This window comes from Cupressus sempervirens, chromosome 5, assembly GCF_028749045.1.
Source record: "Cupressus sempervirens isolate cs-2001-9-10 chromosome 5, ASM2874904v1, whole genome shotgun sequence".
Classification (NCBI taxonomy): domain Eukaryota; kingdom Viridiplantae; phylum Streptophyta; class Pinopsida; order Cupressales; family Cupressaceae; genus Cupressus; species Cupressus sempervirens.
In genome coordinates this window covers 143,038,171-143,062,242 of record NC_143122.1, presented here as the reverse complement: position 1 = coordinate 143,062,242, position 24,072 = coordinate 143,038,171, and positions in this window count along the sequence as shown.

Below are 24,072 nucleotides of genomic sequence, written 5' to 3'. Positions count from 1 at the left end.
GAGATGCAAGACAAAAAATGATGGTGGAATAAGATAACCATTGTTTGGACATATGATAGTGTTCTATGATATGGAAAGTGATCATAGGAGATACTGACTCTAAGGAAAATAATGTTGGAAAAAGAGTAACCAACAAACTCGTAGTCAGGACAATAGCGAAGATTTTGAGAGCTAGGATAGTAATTTATGATAGGGATCACATCAGGAGATAAGATTGCATGCACAAGGCTTTTGAATTGAATGATTCTGAGGATGTAAAAAGTGATAGTTCAAGGGAGAGGGGTGATGACAAGTGTTAGATTGTGGTGACTGATCAGGAAAGTACTATACATACTTCATAAATAGTATTGCACATATTATGGCCGACATATGGCCGACATGTTATAACCCTAAAGTGGTTTAATACTTGTATAAAAGGGCTTAGGGTTGGGTATTTTTCATTATGTTGTGATGCAAAATTGGTTCTTGCGGCGGTATTGAGCTGTAAGGGTTTACGGATTGTAATCAGGTTGTAATCACTGGATTGTAATAAGATTGGACTTGCTGTTTGGTGGACGTAGCCCAGGGATTGGGTGAACCACGTTAAATCTTGGTGCCTTGTGTTCATTTCTATGTGTTGTATTATTTTTTGTTATTGGTTATATTTTCATGTAGTTTTTTATTTCTGTCTGTGGTTTATCCTAACAAGTGGTATCAGAGCGAGGTTTTTTTTCAGTTATCCTCTGTAGGAAAGTCTCATGGTTAAGTGGGAGTCTCATGGTTGAGTGGGAGTGATGGCAGATGAGGGTAAGCTGAGGGTTGATAGGTTTAATGGGCAGAACTTCTAGTTATGGAAGATGCAAATGGAAGACTATCTATATCAGAAGGATTTATGGAAGCCGTTGGAAGGCAAAGCCAAGAATCAGGGAACTATGTCAGAGGCTGAATGGGATCTTTTGGATAGAAAGGCACTCAGAAGCATTCGGTTATGCTTGGCACCATCAGTGGCATTGAATATTACAAAAGCAAAGATGACAGAAGATTTGATGAAAACCCTAGCGACACTGTATGAAAATCCCTCCGCTTCAAACAAGGTATTTCTCATGAAGCATTTATTTAATATGAAAATGGTATAAGGTGGATCTATTGCAAATCATTTAAATGAGTTTAATACTATTACTAGTCAGTTATCTTTTGTGGGTATCAATTTTGATGAAGAAATTAGGGCTCTCTTGATTTTTTGTTCTTTGCCTGAAAGCTGGAATGGCTTGGTAATGGCGGTGAGTAATTCTATTCCTAGATCTAGTACCCTAAAATATAATGATGTGATCGGTGTTGTTTTGAGTGAGGAAACTCATAGGAAATCCTCAGGTGGATCTACATCAGGAGGTGCTTTGAATGCACAAAGCAGGGGTAGAACGACTGAAAGAGGAAGTAACTCTAGAAATTGTGGGAAATCAAGAGGAAAGTCAAAGGGGAGAAGGTCTCAATCAAGAGGACCAAATGATTGTTGGTACTGTGGGAAACCAGGGCACAAAAAGAAAGATTGTTGGAATCGAAAGAAAAATGAAGGAGATAAATCACATGGAGACAAGGAGGAAAATGTGGTAAGTAACAAATCCGAAGAGGATGCTTTGCTTCTATCTTTAGAGAGTGTTGATGATTCATGGGTTTTAGATTCTGGCACTTCATTTCATGCTACACCTCATAGAGGTTATTTCATTGATTATGTCCAAGGGGATTTTGGGCTTGTTTATTTGGGGGATAATGAACCCTGTCAAATTGTTGGAAAGGGAAAAATTAAGATTAAGTTGCAGAATGGGAATCATTGGCTACTACATGAGGTAAGACATGTTCCAAAGCTGAGTAGGAATTTAATTTCAGTAGGGAAACTCAGCGATGAGGGTTGTGTAGTTACTTTTAATGATAAAAATTGGAAGGTTTCAAAAGGTTCCCTTGTAGTAGCAAAAGGTGTGAAAGTAGGCACCTTATATCTTTGTACAGGTCATATTGTTCCTTCTACTTTGATTGTTTCAGAGAAAAATGAATGTTCAAGAACAATTGCTACAGTTGAGCAAGGAGAACAAATAGCTGCTATAGATTCTGATACAGCGTTGTGGCACAATAGACTTGGGCACATGAGTGAGAAAGGTATGAAAGTACTTCATTCAAAGAAAGTTTTACCAGGTCTGAAATGTGTGAATATGGATTTCTGTGAAATTTGTGTGTATGGAAAACAAAAGAGAGTGAGTTTTGTAAAGACAGGGAAGGAAAACAAAAAGGAGAAATTAGAGCTTGTGCATACAGATGTATGGGGACCGGCTCAGGTATCTTCCCTTGGTGGCTCTCATTATTATGTTACATATATTGATGATGCAACTAGAAAAGTATGGGTTTATTTCCTTAGATAGAAATCTGATGTATTTCAAACTTTTAAGAAATGGAAATGCTTGGTTGGAAATGACACTGGTAAGAAATTAAAATGTCTTAGATCTGATAATGGTGGTGAGTATTGCAGTCATGAATTTGAATATTATTGCTCCACTAATGGTATTCGTAGACAAAAAACTGTTCCAAGGACTCCACAGGAAAATGGAGTGGCTGAATGCATGAACAGGACTATAATGGAGCGCACAAGGAGCATGAGGTTGCATGCTGGGTTGCCCTTACACATGTGGGAAGAGGCTATCAATATTGTAATATATTTGATTAATAGAGGTCCCTCTACTCCTTTGGGCTGTCCTATTCCAGAGGAAGCATGGACTGGTAAGAAGGTGAGTTATTCTTTTCTCAAGACCTTCTGTTGTGAAGCTTTTGCTCATATAGACTTTGAAAATAGAACCAAGCTAGAAGCTAAATCAAAGAAATGTGTCTTTGTTGGATATGGCATTAATGAATTTGGTTATAGGCTTTGGGATTTTGAAAATCTTAAAATTGTTAGAAGTTGGGATGTCATATTCAATGAGAAAGTGTTGTACAAAGATCTGTTGCAGCAACATGAGAAGAAAGAAGATGATTATGTAGTGCTGGATGATACTCCAAAAGTTGATGTTCCAACCATTCCTCATGATGTGCAACAACTGCAACAACAAATACCACACACACCAGTAAATGTTAGATGGTCAACAAGGCAAATTAGACCTCCACAAAGGTTTTCTCCCTCTTTGTATTCTATTTTACTTACTGATGCTAGTGAACCTGAAAGTTATGATGAAGCTGTGCAGGTAGATACTAAGATTCAGTGGGAGTCTGTAATGAAAGATGAAATGGACTCTTTGCTGAAAAATAAGACATGGGATTTGTGCAAGTTTCCTGTAGGTAAAAAGGCTTTACAGAATAAGTGGGTTTACAGGTTGAAAGAAGAGGAAGGAGGTAAGAAAATGACTTCTATTCGTACTATTTTAAGTCTTGTGGCTACTAAAGATTTTCATTTAGAGTAGATGGATGTTAAAACAACCTTTCTTCATGGTGATTTGGATGAAGAAATATATATGGCTCAGCCACAGGGTTTTGAGGTCAAAGGTAGGGAGAACTTAGTGTGCAAATTGAAGAAAAGTTTATATGGCTTGAAGCAAGCACCTCGGCAATGGTATTTGAAATTTGATAGTTTTATGCATGAGCATGGATATAATAGGTGTCATTCAGATTATTGTGTTTATTTTAAGAGGTTGGATGATGATAGCTACATTATTTTATGTCTATATGTTGATGATATGCTTATAGCTGGGTCTAACATGCATCATATTAAGGGGCTAAAACGCCAGTTGGCACATGCATTTGCTATGAAAGATTTGGGGGCAGAAAAAAAAATCCTTGGTATGAAGATTTGTAGAGATAGGAAGAACAGAACCTTGATGCTATCTCAGGCTGATTATGTTGAGAAGGTGTTGCAACGTTTCTGTATGGAGAATGCTAAATCTGTCAGCACAACTTTACCTGGTCATTTGAAATTGACTAAGGAGATGTGTCCCATGACACAGGAAGAGGAGGATAAGATGTCCAAGGTACCCTATGCTTCAACTGTAGGAAGTTTGATGTATGCTATGGTATGCACTAGGCTAGATATTGCACATGCAGTGGGAGTCGTTAGCAGGTATATGAGTCATCCAGGATTTGAGCATTGGAATGCTGTCAAGTGGATTCTCAGATATTTGAGAGGGACATCCAATAAGTGTTTACACTTTGGGGGCTCTACTACTGATTTACAGGGCTATGTTGACTCAGATTTGGCAGGGGATATTGATACCAGGTGGAGTACTACAGGTTATGTCTTTACTGTTGGTGGGGCAGCCGTGAGCTAGGTTTCTAGGTTACAGAAGATTAATGCTTTATCCACTACAGAGGCAAAGTATGTTGCTGCTACAGAGGCAGCCAAGGAGATGATATGGCTTTAGTTCTTCTTGGAAGAATTGGGACATCCTCAGAAGGATAATTATTTGTTTACAGATAGTCAAAGTGCCATTCATCTTGCTAAGAATTCAGCTCTGCATTCTAAGACCAAACACATACAGTTGCGGTACCATTTCATTCGGTCAATTTTGGAGGATGGACAGTTAAAGCTGGAGAAGATACATACCAATGACAATCCAGTAGATATGTTGACAAAGGTTGTAACAAGGGAGAAGATGAACTCCTCTTCAGCTTCAGTTGGTCTTTTAGACTAAACATGAATAAAAGAACAACAGAGTCTTGGGTGGACGTAGCCCAGGGATTGGGTGAAACACCTTAAATCTTGGTTCCTTGTGTTCATTTCTATGTGTTTTATTATTTTCTGTTATTGGTTATATTTGCATGTAGTTTTTTATTTCTATCCGTGGTTTATCCTAACAACAACAAGGAGGATACCAGGGTTTCTAAAAAATTGAGATGTAGGGGAAACTTTGAGCATTGGGTACTTCATGAGGAAGTACCACTATGTAGTGTAAACACTTAATTTGATATAGGATTTGTTAGGGATCTGCCAAGGTTACTAAGAACATCAAGGGCTTTTCCTCAAAATTCTATAGGACTAACTCAAATAGGCATGCAAGGATTGCCCCAACATCACAGGTGAGTCTCGGAGAGATCAGTGTTGGAATGATGTTGGATGATCCACAAGCAAACGAGATTACCCAAGTGCATCATGTATTATCGAAAGATGAAAACATGCTTAAAATATGCAAGGATAATATCAACTAACTCTCAAATAGTGAAAGACTGTGATCGAACCCAACCTCCTCAGGTGCTCTAGTCAAAACAGACCATGAAATGAAATGATCATGGTGATCTTGAGGAGGAAACAACAAAAGGTACGTGGAAATAATCAACCAAAAGGAGAAACAAAAATATTTCACAAAGTGAAAAAGGAAACATTTGCCAAAGAGATCAACTGACGAGCTTCTAATGGGTTGTAAACAAGACCTGGGTAGTATGTAAAAGTGAGATTAGTTTAAGGATATGGAAACTTGAGACTGGATAGAAAAACATAGTAGGTATATGCATGATAGGGGAAAGCTCAGGATGAGGAGATAGTGTTGTTTATAATACATGATTCTATTGAGGTGGGTTTATGTGAAGCGTGATTTATGTACAGGGGTCTAGATACTACTATATTCACATAAGTATGGTATATGGGGGACATGGGTTAGTGTAGGAAGGTATGGGGCATGTGTTATATGCATCGTATATACTATATATGGTACGTGATAGGGTAGAGTACAAATGGTAGGATATGTCAAGTAAGGTACATGGGATACTAGAAATGAGATGAGATGTTTACATAGTGCAAAGTGCTAGAGGATGATGTTTGCGAAGTATGGCGAATAACGATAAGGAACACCTTGAAAAAGCAAGTGGGATGAGTGATAGGATATGGAGGGGCGATGAAGGGGTGTGTGTCGGTAATAGATAATGGAAGAGCTATAGTACACCTGGCGCCTATTTGCTAGATTTTCACCAGGGACCTATCCAAGGCGCTTGAATTGCCAAGTTTTCACCATTGGACGCTTGATTTTATGCCCTATCCTTAGGCGTAGAATTTCTTGCGGTGAATAATGTTGGTAGGATCATTTAGGACTTCACCTTCAAGGGTAGATGACTGGTAGGCTCCTGAGTCGAAGGATGTCATGACCACATAAGGACAAAGCTAGGTGGGCTCAAACTTGCCCTTCTTTTCTCTATCGGCTTGAACCTTCATCTTCTCTTTAAGGACCATGTCTCCTTCCTAAAAAATGTGCGGATGGACTTTCTTGTTGAAATTGCACTTGAGGCAACTTTGATAGACCATGAGATGGTCATAGGCCTGTTGCCTTCTTTCATCAAGTAGATCAAGTTGAGTAAGTTGAGCCACTCTCTATTCCTCATCAGATATCTGTCCTCAGAGAGAAATGCAGAGTGATGGGAGTTCAACCTCAATAGGCAGGACTACCTTAGCACCATAGAAAAATGAGTATGGAGTTGTGCCAGTGGTGGTATAGAATGAAGTGCAGTGTGCCCATAGGGCAGGATTAATTTACAAATGCCAATCACGGTCAAAGTCATTGACAAATTTTTTGAGGATTTTGAGGAGGGTTTTATTAGTTGCCTCAGCCTGACCATTACCTTGTGGGAAATATGGACTAGAAAAGTGGTGATGTATGTGGAGAGAGGTGCACAATTCCTCCATATTTAGGTTTTCAAAATTACCTCCGTGGTCTATGAAAATGGTAGTGGGGATGCCAAAGCAACATATAATATGATACAATATAAACTTGGACACCTAAACTCCTATGGCAGTAATAAGGGGAACTGCTTCAACCCAATTAGTGAAATAATCAGTGGCGGTGATTATCTACTTATGCCCTTTTGAAGAAAGTGGTGCAATAAGACCAACAAGATCAAATCCCTAGTAGGAAAAAGGCCATGGTGGTGCAATGGGTTGCAAGTCCTGTGCTGGAGCCCAGATTAAATTAGCATGTTGTTGAGCAGGTAAACATCGTTTCACAAATTCACATACATCCTGTTCTAGAGTAGGCCAATAATATCCAGCCCAAAGGATCTTCTTTGCTAGCACCATCCCACTCGTGTGAGCACCACAAAGTGTAGCGTACACCTCTTTGAGAGCCATTGCAGCCTCATTTTGATCTAAAAATCAATAGAGAGTATCATGATAACCACGATGATATAGGGTTTGGGCGATGATAGTGTAACGGGAAGCTCTATGAATAAGGTTTTGGTACTAGGTTCCTATGAGGTGAGGAGATATGATACCATTTAGTAGGTAAGCATGAATTTCATGGTACCATGGAGATTGGGGACCAACCAAGATACATACTTGTGTTGATTCATCATTCTCATATGCGGGTTCATGCAGCTGCTCAACCAAGAATTCATATTGTGTAGCTTCGTGTGACATTTCTAATAGGGAACCAATAGTGGCCATAGTATCAGCTGCCTTATTCTGGAGTCGAGGTATCTGTATGAACTGGATCTAAGTGAAATGCTCCTTTAGTCAATCAACTAGGTCTTTGTAGGGTAGCAGCTAGTCGTCCTTAGTCTAATATTCATTCAATGCTTGTTTGATGATAAGCTGAGAGTCACCATAGACCTGAAGCTCTATGATATTCCATTCAATGGCGATCTTGAGTCCTTCCACAAGGGCCTCATATTCTGCAATGTTATTGGTACATCGAAATAGTAGTTTGAAAGATTTAGGGATATAGTCACCTTGAGGTGTTACCAAGAGTATGCCCACACTGGAGCCATGAGAGGTATAGGAGCTGTCAAAATATAGCTTCCAAAGTGATGGTGTCTCTATCAAAAAAAGGTGTTCATCGGGGAATTCCATGATGAGTGGGTGATTTGCAATTAGGGGTGCATCAGCCAAGTGATCTGCAATAGCTTGGCCTTTGATGGCCTTTCTGTCAATATATTGAATTCCAAACTCACTGAGAAGCATAACCCATTTTTCCAAGCATCCAATGAGTACTGTGCGAGAGAGCATATATTTCAATGGTTCAATCTTTGATATGAGTTGCACAGTATGACTCAACATGTAATGACACAGCTTTTGGGTGGAAAATACCACTGCTAAGCATGCCTTTTCCATTGGCATGTAGTTAAGCTCATAGCCTACTAATGTGTAGCTAACGTAATAAATAGCTCTTTTCTTTCCTACATCATCAAGTTGTGCTAGAAGAGCACCTAACGCTATGGGAGTAGCTGTATTGTATAGGATGAGCAGGCGCCCTACAAGTGGAGGAACCAAAATAGGTGGATTAGCTAAGTATTGCTTGATGAGCTCAAAATTGTGCTAGCAAGTTGGGTCCCATTTGAAATTTTAATCTTTCTTAAGCAAGTGAGTGAAGGGATGACACTTATCGGCAAGCTGAGAAATGAAGCGTCAGACTGATTGGAGTTTTCCTTGCAAAGAACAAAGGTTCCTAAGTGTCTTAGGAGGAGCCATATCCATAATGGCTTTGACCTTCTTAGGGTCGATCTCAATACCACACTATGACACAATGAAGCCCAAGAGCTTTCCTGAAGTAACATTGAAGACACATTTCTTTGGATTTAGCATGAGATGATATTCTACCAGTCGGTTAAACACTTCCTCGAGGTGAGATAAGTGACCCAAAGCATTGAGAGATTTGACTAGAATTTCATCTATGTAATCCTCTAGTATCTTATGTATTAGGTCATGTAAGATGACCATCATTGTGCGCTAATAGGTTTCCCCGACGTTCTTTAACCCAAATGGCATCATACTATAGAAAAATGTGCCCCAAGGTGTAGTAAATGTTGTTTTATGCTGATCTTCCTCTACTATATGAATCTAATTATATCCAGAGAAACCATCCATTAGTGAGAGGAGTTCATGACCTGCGGTGAGATCCATAATCATGTCAATATTTGGCAATGGAAATTCATCCTTTGGACAGGCTTTATTAAGATCCCTGAAATTAGTGCAAATCCTGATATCACCAGAGGGCTTGGTAACAAGTACCATGTTAGAAATCCATTTAGAATAATCTATTGGGCGAATGATTTTGGCCTCCAATAGCTTCTCTAGCTCTGCTTTGACTAATAAAGCCACCTTGGGGTGCATTTTTTGAAGTTTCTGCTTGATGGGTTTGGCCCGTGGATCTACTACCAGATGGTGTACAATTAGTTTGGGGTCCAACCCCGACATATCCTGATATGACCATGCAAAGCAGCCTATATTTTCATGGAGGACTTCAAGAAGAAGTTTCGCTTGTTTAGGTGGTAAAGAGGTTGCAATGTATGTGATATGTGGTATCTCTGTCAGACTGATATTTAGAGGCCGAGTTTCTTCTGTCAAAACTGAAGATATAAGAGGTCGATGCTCCTGTGGGGGGAGGATGAAATCTCCATCCTTAGGTGCCTCTGAGAGGTTTTCACAGGTGGATACTTCCTTTATTTTTGTTTCATTTTTTGAGTCACCCAATGGTGCTCTAGAGAAGTTTTCACCATGGGATATTTTTCTTTTATCTTTTTGCATTTTTGTTTCTTTTGGAACTTCATTTTTGCGACTAGAGATTTCCTCCTCCCCGAAGTAACCTGCTAGATCTAGCTTGTAGACATATTCCAATGGTGGAGGTGGCCGTTTATGTGGCATTTCTATCTCCATGAATTTAAGGAGTGTGTGCTCGGTAGAGAACTTGTCAACATGAACGACACTCGATTGGTCCCAATCTATGAGTTTGGGGTGAGCGAGGGGGAGGTCTATGAGGTTCAAGGATAACTGGCAGAGCACAGAGGCACTGAGGATTATTTTGTCAAGGAAAAAATTGTCGTAAGCTTTCTTTTCAACTTCCTCAGGGATGTCCTCAACCTCAACAAGAGTGTTTTGGATGTTCGCAAAGGCGTGGCCTTCCATTATAGTGCCCCCAGTTGCAGGGAGTCCATAGCCCAAGCCTTTGGTCTTCTTCCCTTGATGTGCTTCTATAGGCTATCTCATACCTAATTCCTGGCAGCCTAAACCACCTCCTTGATAATCCCATTGCTCCGTGGCCAAGTGATGTGACCAGGGATATTTCTGTTTAAAGTGATCAAGAAGTGCTTTACTTTTAGGAGGTGGCTCTTTGTATAGCCATGTGTTAATGTCTGGTGTATTTTTTGCTCCATCAAGGATACCTTTGGTGACAAATGTGGTAGGGCCCAACTGGTGAAGTTGAGAGGTAGCTTCTAGTATAGGCCCTTGATGTGTTGGGTGTTCTTGAGTATGTGGGTCAAGTGGTAGAGCACCAATAGAAAAAGCATCTGTGAGACTATACTCACCACAACCTTGGTAGTTGATCTTAACTGTGGAGAGAGTGGAGGCTAAAATAGTGTTCAGATCATGGAAGGTTCCACAAGAGCTAGCCATGGTGGTGCCAATGTCGATGCTAGGATAGTGATTGGTGTACGAAGCTTCAACCGCATTGCAATAACCAAAGGGTTCAGGATCTGTGTGGATGGTTATCTCAGTGCCGTTATGAAAAAATTTGATGCACTGATGATATGTGGATGGAATGGCCTTCATGGCATGAATCCATGGATGATCGAGGAGGATGTTATACGAGAGATTAAGATCAACTACATGAAAAAGTGTTTCCTGAGTGACTAGGCCAAACTTGATAGGGAGCAAGATGGTTCCTTCAGTAGTACACTCCAAATTGTCATATTCCTTGATGGTGATCACCTCATTGATGATATCTGCCTCAATATATCCTGCCTGCTTGATGAACTTTAGAGTAAATAGGTTGAGAGCTGATCCATTATCTATCATGACACACTTAACTGCAAAGTTAGAAACGATGACAGCTATGCGGAGTGGGAGGATGTGATCGGGTTCAACTGCTAGGATATCAGTGGTTTTGAAAGATAAAGCATAGGAGGTTGAAAGATGGCCAACCAAGTTGCGAAAATCAGTGGCATTTATGTCGAAAGGGACATGTGACTCACATAGAGTACTGTCAAGGATCTCTTGATAAAGTGGACTTGTTTGTAAGAGATCCAGGATGGAGATCTAGGGCAGCATGTTTCCCAGGTGTTCCAGGATGTTATACTGTGGCCCTAGTAAAGGTGATTTTGATGGAGATGCTTGAGATGGAGGTGGTCATGCTGATGGTGGTCTAACTTGTGTGGATACAGATGGACCAGCTATATTGAGTCATGTCCGACGGGTAGTGACTACACATTGAGTGTCTAGGCCTTTGATATTGATGACATTGACAGATGGTTCAACATGGGATATGCAACCAATTAAGCTCCCATAATCTAAATATGATGAGGTATAATTTTGGGATGTGTCTCAGTTGTCACCTTATTTACTTGGAGCTTTGATAGGTTTGTTGATAGGAGGGTTTGTAGGTTCCTTTCCTAGGTTTGTGTTATGAGGAGGGAAAGCATTTTGATACATCATTAATCCTGCATTAGGTGAGGGTTGTGCCCCCACTGTGATCTCCTTTCGGTCAATGAGGTCATGTACATAATCCTTTAGATGCATGCATTTAAGGGTAGTGTTCCCTTTGACATGATGGAATTTGCAATATTCGTTATCTTTGTACCAGGATGCTCTAGACTGATTGGGTTCCAAGGGTTGCATTTGTGGGTATTGAACAAGGTTATCTTTGGCCAATTTTTTTAAGATTGTATCAAGAGGTTCCCCCAATGGGGTATATGTTTGTGGTTACCTCAAAACACGGGGTTTACTACCTGCCACGAGTGTGATAGCATTAGTTTGATTATGAGGAACCTACATTTGTTGATGAGTTGGTATGGGTGGTTGGTGGTACGCAGGAGGTTGCTGTTGATAAGTTTGTTGTCGACAAAATGTGGTGGGAACATTGGTAGTCGCCCCAACAATATGCACTTGTCGAGTGTCAGTGGCGCCATCTATTACTGTATTCTTGTTTTTGTTCCAATATCAGGTTTTGTCATTGTTTGACCCATAGTCCTAGGTATTTTCCTTGTACAGTCTGATGACACCATCCTTAATGAGACCTTGCTTGAGGCTCATTCCTTTTTCTTTGATGTCCTTGTATGTTTGCAAACAAATCATAACCATGTGATGAGTGAGGCTAGGGTGTGCATTGTTTATGAACATCTTGACAAGATGACACTCTGAGATGGTGCAAGAGATCCTTGTTGTGAGGATCTACCAACATTGTAGGTATGTAAGACTTTCTCCTCTTTTTTGTTTGGTGTGGAAAAGGTCCACCACAAATAATTCAGTCTCAATAAGATGAGTATACTGAGCAACAAACGCCTCAAAAAGTTCAACAAAAGTTTTAATAGTACCTTGAGGGATATGATAGAACCACTCCAAGCTGGTCCTACTAGGCTTTTGGAAAAGATCCTCATGAGGAACACATCACTATAGGCTACCTCCTAAGAATGCATATAGAATTCCTTAACATGTGTGACTGGATCACTTTTTCCCCTAAATTTGTCAAACTTGGGGATCTCGAAATGCTTAGGAGATCGAGTCAGCATGATAGTCTTATCAAAAGGGTATGGGCAATCATTTTCAAATTTGAAAGTCTTGGCATCTATCCCATCTTTGAGGGCTTTGAGGGCATTCTTCATTTCTTCCCATTTAGATTTTACAGGTGGAGGAGCAGGTGCCCCCGATTCAGGTGCCCCCAGTGGAGTGGATGTCATGGGTTGCTAGAATGTGGGTTGTGCATATTTTTGCATTTGCGAAGGTGGGTGTGGTAGGTAACTATGAGGTTTTTGACCTATGAGGTAGTTCTATGTGGGTGCTTGGGTATAATACTGGTGCGAAGGCTACACCTAGAATGGTGGTAATGTAGATGATGCTTGTGCCATGCTCTGGGAATATATACCATGTCCAATATATGTGGGATGCGCACCTTCTTGGGAGTAGGACTGATTTGGAGTAGGCGCAAGGTAATTGATATGCGGAAAAGGGTTTACTATAGAGAACTACAGTGGCAGTGGATTTGGGCTATTGCCTAAAGGTGGCATGGAGAAATAGTTGGTGAGGGGTGGGAGCGAATAGCTATGTGAAGCAGTGGATGATAATGCAGAAGGTGTGAATGCGACTATAGTGCTAGGGGGAAGACTAATGACAGGTGCCTATGTCGCAGCAAAATTCCAAGGTCCCAAAGGAAAAGAGATTAAAGAGCTTTGGCTAGTTATAAAGGGGTTGATAGTAATGTCTGGTGGGATGGAGGATGAGGTATTGGACCCTGATGGTGGTATTTGAGGAGCAAATGGACTAGATGTGATATGGGGTGGGAATGAAAAGGTAGTACTACTAGATGCAAACGGAGGAGTTGGTGGAATGAAAAAATGAGTGGTGGAAGCAGATGCAAATGGTATACTTGAGGTTGGTTGGGATGTAGTATGCACCAATGGTTGAGTGGGTATGGGATGAGTTTTCTGTGGAATGGGAACCGACACCTAGGTTGAGGGGATATTTGGGTTTGTTGGTTCTACCTGAGGTGGTTGCCATCCAAATAATGGGTGAGTAGGATCTGTTATGTTGATAGGTGGTGGATGTCCAAACTCAAAGACATCAACATTGTCTCGTAAGAAATTTGCCATAATGGTTTCCTTATTGCGATCAATGATGGTAGCATGACCAGGTTGGTTCATGAAAGCCTCAATATCCATGGATGATCCCGGTTCTTCTAGGTTTTGTGGTGGTGGGTCTGATGGTGTCATGGATGCCACAAAGTACGTCTGAGCTCGAGATGTATTACCACTAAGACTAGGATCCATGTCCTTTTTTCATGTGTGCCTACCAAAACATGTGGTGGGTGGCATGAAAGGATGCTTCTCCTAAATGCAGTGAGGGATGATATTAAGGGTGTTCAAATGATATGATGCTAAGTGCAAGAAGCTTGTGTGTTCCCAAAATATGAATGCGGGAAATATGATGGTGATGCAAAAGGTGCGACCCTAACCTTTGGCTCAAGGTGATGTGGGACACCAAAAGCAACCTATTCCTAACAAAGTGTTGTGTTTTGAGGATGCTCAAGATGATGAGATATGTGATAAAAATGCTTCTAAATGAGTGAGGAGATGACGCTAAGATTTTAACAATGCAAGCAGAGGATTTTTCTCCAACAGCCTAAGATGAGAGGAGATGGATTGACTTCAAATGCTTAGATGGGATAGTGCAATTCCTAGATGAGAGACTAAACCTACAAGTGTGTAAGTGTGTGTGGAAAAAGGAAGGACCTAATTAGAATGAGTAATAGTAGAGTTGTCGATAAGGCTTGTATTAACACCACATCAAAGGGTTAGGTTTTGGATTTTGCAGTCCCATTCTGTTTGTAATGCTACTTCAGCTCTGTCTTTCTCAATATCATCCAATTTGGCAATCCTAGGGTTGGTGGTATGCTTCTTATGTTCTACTTAAATTTCCTTATAGGCTGGTATTTGAGGAAGCTTAGCCTTCTTAAACTTAGTCTTAGGATGGCTTGACATGAGATATTTCCAAGGGGTAAGATCACAACTATGGGTTTTCCTGGAGGCAGTGACTACACTAAGTATGCCCTAGGCTAGGATTGACCACATTTGGCAAACATTCATTCAACAAGTAGAATATCAAGCAATAGATAAGAATAACTAGATAGAAGTTTTGATTCCTAGAATATGATACTTGCGCCAAGGAGTGTGTATGTTCTACAAATGTTTCAATCAGTCGCTTCAAACACATTAACACCCTAGATGATTGTCTATAAGGTTGAAAGTTGGCTTTAGATAGGGAGTCCTCAATATACCCAAGGTACGTGAGGCCCAAATTCATAGATGAAATCGAAAAGATGTCACACAGGCGAGAGGAGCGGTAACCCACTTCTCCTCTTTCACTTCTCAAGGGTATAAATTTCCTTGAGGCTTAGCTTGAGTGACAAAATCTTGATCCCAAAAGAGGTTTCTTTGGATTCACCTCCTGATCTTTATACTTCGCCGAAATGTTGGATTTGAGGTCATCCCAAGGGGTGATGAAATCCCCAAGAAGGCCTCCTAAAATTTAAACAAGATTTTGGATCCTAATCTTATGCACCCAAGATGGCTTCAAAAGACAACAAGGGGAGAGAAGACTTGGATGATCTTGGGCTAAAAGATAGAATTGTTTTCCAATTGATGCTTAAGTTTTTTTTATCTAGACCTTGTAAAAACACATGTTTAGGATACAAATGTTTAATTCCAACTTGAAGCATTAACAAAAGTAAAATTGATCGAAGAATGAATACATCAAGAAGATTTAGGGTCAAAAAAAACAAACTCACATGCCCAGAGGCCCTCCACATCAAGTATCGATTGATTTTCTTTAAGGCATTCAAGATTGATATTTGAGTTTATTTTAAGCCCAAAACAAAGATGTGTGGAATTTGATTTCAAGCACACACCCAAAGGCCCTCCACGTCAGTTGATTTTTGTTCAATTTTAAGGTCCAAACTTGAAGTGTGATTGATCTAATCTAGATTTGTGGACATTCACAAAATCTTAAAAGTTAAAATAAATCCTTAAAAAAAACTAATCAAGTAGAATCAAGTTGGAACACTTAACACATTCTTCAAGTGGACCCATCCCCATATATGGCACTGATATTGCAACCAATGGTTAGAATGATGGGTGGTTAAAAAAATGGTGAGTCCAAATGAAAATTGCTTAATTTGATTTGGTTTATGTTAACTTAACAAATTTCCTAAGTGTTCAAAATTAAGTTAGCTTAAGTTGCATGTGGAATTGAAAGTTTGTAGTTGTTCCTTTTAAGTTCCAAAAAAAAATGTTTGATTTGTGGGGTTGTTAGACATACAAGTTCATTCTTCTAATTTGTAAAGGAAAATGACAATGACTTAGACCCGACCAACAAAAATTGACAGTGGTCCCACAGAGAAAATACAAAAAAATGCGTTCCCGTGATGGTAGTGTTCTCGCAACGTGGGTTCACGATCTCTTTGGAGTTTGTCTTTGTGGGGATGCGTTCCCGCCAACCTACCAAGGTGTGAGAATGCGAGGGAAAATTGGCAAAAGATAAAATAAAAACAAAGGAGCTCATTTTGAACAGATCGATCCCATTGGTTTGTGATTTTACAATGTTCTCACGACATAGGAATGACAATCCTGTGAAAGATAAATTTATTACAACTTTACAGAGTTAAAAAAGACAAGGTCACGTTCTCACAAGTGGGAATGACTATCCCGATTTCTCTGAGCTGTGTTCCTGCTGGAGGATTCATCGGTGGGGATGTAGTGAAAGTTTTAAAGCCACTTTGTAGATGTCTGTTGAAAAACTATGAACTTGCTATCACGGGTTCGCGTTCCCACCAGAAAATGGCCTCGTTCCCATGGGAACGTGTTCCTGGGGTCGTAGGTTCGCAGAAAAAGCTAATTTTTTGAGGTCTCAAAAATGGAAAACGATGAGATGGCTGAGAGCACATTTTCCCAAAAGTGACCTGCATACCTACAATAAAATCAACAAACCTAACACAACCAAATGTAAGCAAACAATGTTAGTTTTTTTAGTTTATCATAAAAAGCCCAAAAACATGATTAGATTGACGCATATCTGGGGTCCCACCAGGCGTGCCAAAATGTATCACCTATTTTAGTAGAGTAACATGAACACTAATGTATAAAAAGCATTCTCAATACTAAGAACAAGTAAACACTTATGATAGGACCGATTTATTATCACCAAAAAAGGAGGCAAACCAAGAATGGTAAGCTCCAAATGGTATAACACAATGATGCAATGGATTTTCCCTTAATTTTAAGAATGTATGCTCACAAGTTATGCTTCAAACTTCAAATGGATGGGTGGAGTGAGTGAAACAAGGTTTCAACAATGGAGTCATGAAGAGATTTTTCCATTATAATAATATTTTGGTAGTTTATGAGCTCTCAAAATAGCATTATAACTTTGCATGGAAGGTGGCTATTTTAGTGAAGGAAGGGGGTTCAATTTATAAGCAAGAGGCTTGAGGGATTGATGGCTAAGATGCAAGGAGAGATGAAAGCTTATAGAAGGCTAATATGCACTCAAAAGGGAGCACATGGATTGTGCTTGTTTAGCACCAATCAAGGAGTGACACATGTCACAAGGTCATTGGGTGGAGGAAATGGAAAGGATGAGTCAACAAAGGAGGCTCAAGGCTTTAAATGGCCCTCATAATGGCTTGTAAGAGCTTTTAAGGGCATGTAAGAGCATTGAAGGCTTATGGTTGGGATCAAGTTTTATGGTTGGGATATTTTGAGAGAGGAGACTTTGATTTGGCTTAGGAAAGTCTTAAGATCACTTAGGGAATGTCACAAGGTTAGGGGGGATTAGGCTTGGGTTAGGATTAGATTAAGGATGTTAGAGATATGCAAGTGGATGGCATTCATGAGGGTGGATGAGTTAGTGGCTAAGCTAGGTTAGTATGGGTGGATGGGGTGGATTAGGCCAAATGGAGGATTAGGGATAAGTTAGGGGCTTTTAGATTTGAGGGATTTACTTATCAAATAGATTTATTTAAAAGGGGATTTTGGAATTATATAAGAGAATAGGATTAATTGATAAATAATGGGTTATTTGTTTTATCAATTAGGACTATGGATGATTAATTAATTTAATCAGCTAGGGGATGACAAAAGGATTAATTAAATAGGAAATTAATTAACAATGCCTGTTAGAGATAGCTAAATAGGATTACCAAAGTGGTATAATCAAATTTAGGTGTCTACACCTATAACCAAATTCATTAATGCTATATCCAAAAAATACACATTTCTTTGACTTAGCTTCCAACTTGGTTCTATTTTTAGAATCTATATGAGTAAAAGCTTCACAACTAAAGGTTTTGAGAAAAGAATAACTCACCTTCTTACTATTCCATGCTTCCTCTAGAATACCACAACCCAAAGGAGTAGAGGGACCTCTATTAATCAAATATATTGTAGTATTGATAGCCTCTACCTACATGTGTAAGGGAAACCCAACATTGAACCTCATGCTCCTTGCACACTCCATTATAGTCCTGTTCATGTGTTTGACCACTCCATTTTCCTATGGAGTCCTTGGAACAATTTTCTCTCTACAAATACCATTTTTGAAGAAATAGTCTTCAAATTCATGACTGTAATACTCACCACCATTATCAAATCTGAGACATTTTAATTTCTTACTAGTCTCATTTTTAACCAAGCATTTTCATTTCTTAAAAGTTTGAAATACATGAAATTTATATCTAAGGAAATAAACATATACTTTTCTAGTTACATCATCAATAAATGTAACATAATAATGAGATCCAACAAGGGAAGATACCTGAGGTGGTCCCCATACATCGATATGCACAAGCTCTAATTTCCTCTTTTTCTTTTCCTTCCCAGTCTTCATAAAAATCACTCTCCTTTGTTTTCCATACACACAAATTTTACAAAAATCTATATTAACTCATTTTAGACTTGGTAAAATGTTCTTTTAATGAAGTACTTTCATTCTTTTCTCACTCGTGTGCCCAAGTCTATGTGTCACAACACTGTATCAGAATCTATAGCAACTATTTGTTCTCCCTACTCAACTACATCAATTATTCCTAAACATTCATTTTTCTCTAAAACAATTAAAGTAGAAGGAACAATATGACCTATACAAATATATAAGGTGTCTACTTTGACACTTTTTGCTACTACAAGGGAACCTTTTAAAACCTTCCAAATTTTATCATTAAAAGTAATTACACAACCCTTATCACCAAGTTGCTCAACTAAAATTAAATTCTTACTCAACCTTGGAACATGTCTTACCTTATGTAGTAACCAATGATTCCCATTCTACAACTTAATCTTAACTTTTCTCTTTCCAATAGTCTAATAGGGTTTATTATCCCCCAAATAAACAAGCCCAAAATTCACTTGGACATAATTAATGAAGTAACCTCTATGAGGTGTAGCATGAAATGAAGGACCAAAATCTAAAATCCATGAATCATCAACACTTTCTAGAGATAGAAGCAAAGCATCCTCTTTGGATTTGTTACTTACCACATTTTCCTCTTTATCTTCATCTGGTTTATCTCCATTATTCTTTCAATTCCAACAAACTTTCTTATAATGCCCTAGTTTCCCATAGTACCAATGGTCATTTGGTCCTCTCAATTGAGACCTCCTCCCCTTTGAAATTCCTCTTGATTTCCCATGATTTTTGGAATTACTTCCTCTTTTAGTCATTCTACCTCTAGTTTGTGCATACAAAGCACTTCCTGATGTAGATCCAACTAAGAATTTCCTACGAGTTTCCTCACTCAAAATAACACTGATCACAGCATCATATTTTAGGGTACTAGATCTAGGAATATAATTACTTATAGCCATTACCAAGCCATTCCTACTTTTAGGCAAAGAACATAAAATCAAGAGATCCCTAATTGATTCATCAAATTGATACCCATAGGAGATAACTAACTAGTAATAGTATTAAACTCATTTAAATGATCTACAATAGATCTAACTTTTGCCACTTTCATATTAAGTGCTTCATGAGAAATACCTTATTCGAAGTGGAGGGATTTTTATATAGTTTTTCTAGGGTTTGCATCAATTCTTCTGTCATCTTCACTTTTGTAATATTAAGTGCCACTGATGGTGCTAGGAATAATTGAATGCTTCCAAGTGCCTTTCTATCTAAAATATCTTAGTCATCATTTGACATAGATTCTTGATTCTTTGTTTTGCCTTCCAACAGCTTCGATAAATCCTTCTAATAAAGATAGTATTTCATTTACATCTTCCATAAGTGAAAGTTCTGCCCATTAAACCTATCAACCCTCAGCTTGCCCTCATCTACCATTGCTCCCACTCAACTGTGAGATTCCTAGTCAACTGTCAAACTTCCCTATAGATGATAAGTAAAAAATAATCTTGCTCTAATACCACTTGTAAGGATTAAACCACAGATAGAAATAACAATTACATGCAAATATAACCAATATTAGCAAATAATAGATCACATAGAAAAGAACACAAGACACCAAGATTTAATGTGGTTTACCCAATCCTTGGGTTACATCCACCAAACAAAAAATTCAGTCTTATTATGATCCAGTGATCACAACCTAATTACAATCCGTAATCCCTTACAACTCAATACCACCACAAGAACCAATTTTTGCATCACCTATTATGAAAATACCTAACTGTAAGCCCTTTTATACAAGTGATTTTATGCTACTTTAGGGTTACAACATGTTGGCCAAAGAATTTTTGAAGCATGTATAGTACTTCCCTGATTAGTCACCACAAATTGAAAAGTCTCCTATTGGATCTTCTTACATAGTATTTTCACCATGTCATCTACCTATTGGACACCTTGCCATGTCATTACCATGTGGCACCCTTTGCTTGGTCAGAACTGCTCTATCATCACCATATGGCCCACTGCTATGTGGCACCTCTACACTTCCCAATATTTCTTATCTTCTGCACATCTTCATCTTTTGGGGATGTGCCAAACATTAGATCATGCCACATGTTACCATCTAGTGAAATGCTCCTAGAACCTACCACATCATCATTGACTACCATGTGTCAACATAATGCTTCCATGCTTTGCTCAAAAACCAAGCATCTTATTCTATTAGGAACTAAAAACTATTGGATTTGACATATGTCGCAATCTGATGCCTTTGAGCTTGGGCTGACCACATTACATCTCTTCAAAATCCACACTAGTTGTCATGTTGCAATTGGTCTAGCTAGCTTCTAAATGTCATGTTCTGGTTGGTCTAGCATTCTACATCATCATCTATCTCATCAAGTATGTTGGTCAAAATTTCCTTACCTTTCCTCCAGCTAGCCCAGTGGGCCCCTTGAGCACAACTTATGAACTTGCATCTAAAAGTACCTCTACTTAAGACATACTTTGTGAGAGTGTTTTTATATAAAAATACATAAGAATTACACTTCTACTCAATGTGGGACTATAAATCCACTACAAAAATTTTAAAAACTTTGTAGGCACCATTCCAAACCATAACCTACTATTTTTTCAAAATCATAGCAGCACCCTCACACCTGTAAACTTTAGGCAAGCCAAGGAAAATGGAAAATGCCCTATCACTTCATCTTGCACCTAAGACTCTTCACTTGTATGACTTGTCTTCACACTAATTGGTGTCCCCAACTCTTAGCTCTTTGGATGCTCTCTACCCATGAGTAATCTTAAAAAATATTGGTAGACTTGGAGGAATTTTGGACTCAAATAATCTTTCCTAATTTGTGATGGGCATCTAGACCATGAGGTCCTTCACCATGATAAGTCTAACATTTGTGCCCAACCATTCCAATGCTAAGAATTCATCTCTAATTATAAGCATTATACTATATCCTAAAACATTAAATGTATTTGTAGTTGTGTTTCAAATCATGTACATGTTTTAAGAAAGATGTCAGCTTCAAATTGTTGGGATACCTATATATTTTAGTGTCTTTATCAGAGCCCAATTATACAACACTAGGCATTAATGAGTCCACAAATCAATGTACTATTGTAAGTTATCATAATACCATATTGCAAATAGGAAATAGGCCTCCTAGAAAATTGGTTCATAATTGCATTATTACTAATTAGCAACTAAGTTGAACACCCTAAAACTGGTAACAGTAATAGACCATGGGAATAATTTAGAACTACTAAGGATTAAGATATGATAAGATGTTAACCTTGATCTTGTGGAAATTCAATGTGTAGGGAGCTCTATGTAATTCCCTCTCAATAGTTGTGAGACTTAACAATTATAGACCTTGGTACACGTGAAAATATACTATAAAAATAAAAACCATACCAACATTCAGGATTGAATGGGTGGTAGCTTATATTGATGATATATAGGTAGTGGTAAGAACTCGAAACCCCTTTTGAAATGTAGACCCTAGTCCTTAATGAAAGAAGACTCTTAAATAGGGTAAACAAGAATGAAAGAAAGATAGATTATAAAATTGAGGCTAGAAAACCCCCACTTGCGGTATAATGATGTAATGACTCATATGTTGTACAATAAAGGGTAATCTTTTATGCCATGACTATCTTGATTTAGACTCCATAGTTAAGTGGAAGTAATCACACATTAAGGATCCTATTGGAAGTGATACTGATAAGATAAGACTCCTACTTGATAGATAAAGCATAATTAGAGAAAACACACAAATAAAAAAAGAATTAGACACACGAAAGAAAGTAACACTGGATATAACTTGGTTTATCAATTTCTGTCATAGTATGTATTTTCCACTCAAGAGGAATCTTCACCCTTGTGACACTACCATATTAGGATGGGCAACATGACTTTATATACTCACTAGTTGGGATAACTTGGAAAGCATGAAGGTTTCTCAACAACAACCAGTGAAACTTGCAAGCCAAGTGTCTATTCAAAATGTTGTCATTACTCAACAACAGCTTGCAACCCAGTGAAAACTATCAGCTAGTTATCACTGTCTTTCTTGGATAGCACTATAGCTTAAAATATACCAAAGTTTGACAAGACTGAATAGTCTTCATCATATCAACCCTTTCTAATAAATTAATTTCATATTGTCATCATAATCCTTTTCAGTACTAGGTTGAGAGAGTGACTCGACTTAGTAAGAACTAATGGAAAATATGATGACAATGGTAAATGGATGGTTACCCAAAAAAGACATAGTATATAAGATCACAAGCTGTTAGAATAGAAAGCAAACCCTAAAAGAAAAATAACCAAGCAAGAGGGAGGAAATCAAGTAAGTAGGCTAGCTAAGATATGACATAGGAAGAGATAGATGGACTAATAACACTAACATATAAGTGGAAAAAGGGCACTGATTAAACAAGTTGACAAAGGTAATGAGATTATGCCATGAAAAGACTAATCTTATAGCCAAATAGGTATAATGATAGAAATAGCTATTGAATACATTATTTATGATAAAAAAATACTTAACTGCTAAGAGAATGGGAATATTTCAATGAGCCTGAACATTCTATAAGTAAATGATAGCCACCCTGCCTATCTAGGAAGAAGTTACACAAATAGGGGTACATTAGGAAAGGGTAGGTACCCTAAATGAGTGTGATATCAAAAAAAATCAAATGGTGAGCCAATCAAATTTAAGAAGAATCATACCTTTGGGAGCTATGAGACAACTTTTTATGGTCTATATCTGGACTATATGTAAAATTGTTGGGAAGGTGAACTAATCTTAGAACAAGCCTAAGTGGGGCAATTATGATGAATCAAGGTAAGCCCTACATATGGAAGTAGTGTCCCTAAATTATAGAGACTTCCAAGAGGAAGTCGATAGCTAGGAGGGGAGGATGTAAGGTCCACACTAGCACCCTATTTTAAATCTGAATGAAATAAATAAGGTTAGGAGTTAATTGAGTTATGATTGACATTTTTCTTTTACTAATAATGATTTAAGGGATCCTATAGGAGACTAATGTAGATTTTGATACTCTATCCAATAAGATTAGGTTGATAAGATAAGACCACATGGAAACAAGATGTAAAATGGTCAAGACAAGAACCTGACCATGAGAGACTACAGACAATCTACCAGGCAGTTAGGAAGAATAAAGTAACATTCATCCTATCAAGAACAACTATGAGTACAGGAAGACATATGGATATGTTTGAAATTGGTGCTAAATTATTATGACATAATTATTGAAATATTCTAATAGTCTAAGAAGTGAACCCTAGAAAATCACACAACCCCTCACAATGTGATAGAGGGATATTGTTAGGAACGGCACTATGTTTAACTCGATCTAGAGTTACTAGTTATCTGGTCTGCACATTAGTGATTTCACTAAGGACATATATGTTAAGATCCATTTTATATTGTTTTTACGATTCACTAAAGATGACTTAGAGTTTCATTGTTATGTAGAAAGAGGTATGATAATATTATGATTGAACACATATTTGATATTTCAATGTTTTAAATATTTTATGAGAATGAAAATGCAATGTTTTGAATATGCACATAGATGAAAGTTAAATGGAATACGACATTGCAATGCTTTATTGATAGCACTTAAACTAGAAATGATTAGATGATAATTAATTCTATGCGTTAATAAGAAGTATGAGATATTGGATCTATACTATACTTGTTTGTATGTAT